Source organism: Bombus impatiens, unplaced genomic scaffold, assembly GCF_000188095.3.
Source record: "Bombus impatiens unplaced genomic scaffold, BIMP_2.2 scf_0237, whole genome shotgun sequence".
Lineage (NCBI taxonomy): Eukaryota > Metazoa > Arthropoda > Insecta > Hymenoptera > Apidae > Bombus > Bombus impatiens.
Window position 1 is genome coordinate 286,079 of NT_176656.1, and position 2,371 is coordinate 288,449.

Consider the following 2,371-nt stretch of genomic DNA (forward strand, 5'->3'; position numbering starts at 1 on the left):
AAGCCCGGCGCACACCACCACCTCGTCTTTCGCCTCACCCCACCGATCATCGGGTACGGCTCCCGGGTCTGCCAGCGGTGCGTCATCGTCGCACGGAAAATAAAATGATTTCGATCGAGGTCCGCCCGATTCGCAGTTTTTCTCGCCACCCATCCTCCTCCCCTCGCTCCGCTGATATTTTTCCCCGTTGGTCGTTCGCATCGGGCCGCGTATTCTCCGCTATATTTCTTCGACTAGATTCTCCGGTGCCACTGGCTGTTTCCACGATGACGATTTTTACCGCCGTCTCTGCCATCTTTTCCATCGGTAACTTCGACTTTGTCCAACCGATCGCCGATACGAGGGCCGATACCAATTCGTCGGGCCTTCCCAGAGACTCGATACGCGTGTCGCGGCCAGTAGTTAACTAGTTTTTAGCACGGAACGGGGGTCCGGTTCCCTCGATCGTGAACGATCCCGCGAGATACCGGAAACCGTACGATATCGTTCGATCCTACACCCGAACGATTTTCTGCTCGTCAGCCGGACTTTGTTTACTCGTAGAAAGATCGCAAGATCGTCGCGTGTGCAGCGATTCGACGCGAGACGGCCCAGTCATCGTACCGTTGCATACTACTTAATAATCTGCGAATTATAACGATAATGCCTGTAATGGCAATACTACGGGGCAACAGTAGTGATTACACCGTAGTTGCTATGATTACGGACGATCTGGCGTTTAACCGATTTACTGTAATAAGTGTTGCAGCCGTGGCAAGCGGTGCTGTACGCACGAAAGTATACAATTACGGAGAGGCAACTTTGTGGCGGTCGTTGCTGGGTGTGCCGTTCCGTAAAGGGCTGTCATTATTGCAAGTGGTAAGACGTTTCGCGAAGAAAGCCCGCGTTCCACCTGATCTATCCGTGGTTGGATCCGCGAATTTCGCAATTACGCGACAGGTTATCGGCGATTAAAACGGACGATCGCGTTAGCGACAAGTTTTCGCGGACACGTCAGGCAGAAATGGCTTACTCTATCGGCCAGTACCATGCAGCATGCCATGCAAATAACGTTTCCGGCTACTTGATCTTCTGGTACTTACGTTTGGAACCGAACTAATTGAAACAAGGACATAAGGCTTCTCTTGGTAGCAACGACTTTTAGATCACATTTTTAGTTATTAAGAATTTTATGGTTTTTTTTCATTTTTCGCTTTTAAAATTTACGTTTAAAATCTAAAGTTTCTCAAAACTTGTTAAAAATATACTTTAGTCATATCTTTACAATTTACTTTGTTAGGCGTCTAAAGTGTTTTTTTGTTATTTTTTTTTTATTATTCTTTTTCCCCCCTGTGTGTTTCCTCTGTTTCTTGCTTGTTCCTTCGACAGTGTAGGTATACTCTTCTTTCTTAAGGCAATGCTTTTTTTTTGTTTAATTTCGTTTCTTCTCTTTTTTTGTGCTTTTTTGGTATTTTTTTTTCTTCGTTATCCCTTTTCCGCTTCTCCTTTTTCTTCCGCTTCTTCTTTTCTCTTCTTTTCTTCTTCTTCTTCTTCTTGTTCTTCTTCCGTTTCTTCGTCGTCTTCTTCTTACTTGTTGTAATTTCGAAATGAGGAACGTTCGAACGAAAGCTTTGTCTAAATAATCAAGTCCGGTTTCGGCAGAAACTTAAGAGGAGTTGTTCAGACTTTGTGTTTCACAGACAGAAATCGGTGCGTGTTTCGAAAACGGTGAAATTAATTTTTCAATGAAATAACTATGACAACACATAACAACACAGTGCGACGCGTCTGAAACAGAAAATATACGCGGGGGTGAGGGGGGTCGTTTGGAATCCGAGTCGCTCGCCCTCTTCTTTCGCTTTTCAGGTCGATCTACTCGCGCGATTTACGATCGGGTCTCGCGCGTTTCGACGCGGTTCGCGGTGCACCCCCGAAGGACCGAGAATCGCGACGAGCAAGTCCGACGAATCGACGACCGAAGAAATCGACGACCGAAGAAATCGACGACGTTTTGGCTTGGACGAAGGAACAGTCGGGCAAGGAAAGACGATCGACGCGTTTTGGAACTCGGGAAATAGGTGGGAAACTCGAGACCGACGTTTGCACGCTGTAGGACGGATAACGACCGAAAGCTGAAAAATACAAGACAAGAGAAAGAGAAACGACGAGAGGTAGAAGATGATGCTGCTGGGATCTGCGATCATCGATACATCGTAGGAAGATCGTGGCGTCCGGTATCGACGTAGGCCGTTATCCCCTTGCGAGGGGGTTAAGTTAGTTTAGTCTGGTCGGCGTAAGAGGTTCGAATTTCCCGCGGGACGAAAGGAAAAACCTCGATCGTAAGAAGAGGCCCACGTGACCCGAGGAACGAATGAGCGTCTTTGCTACCCCC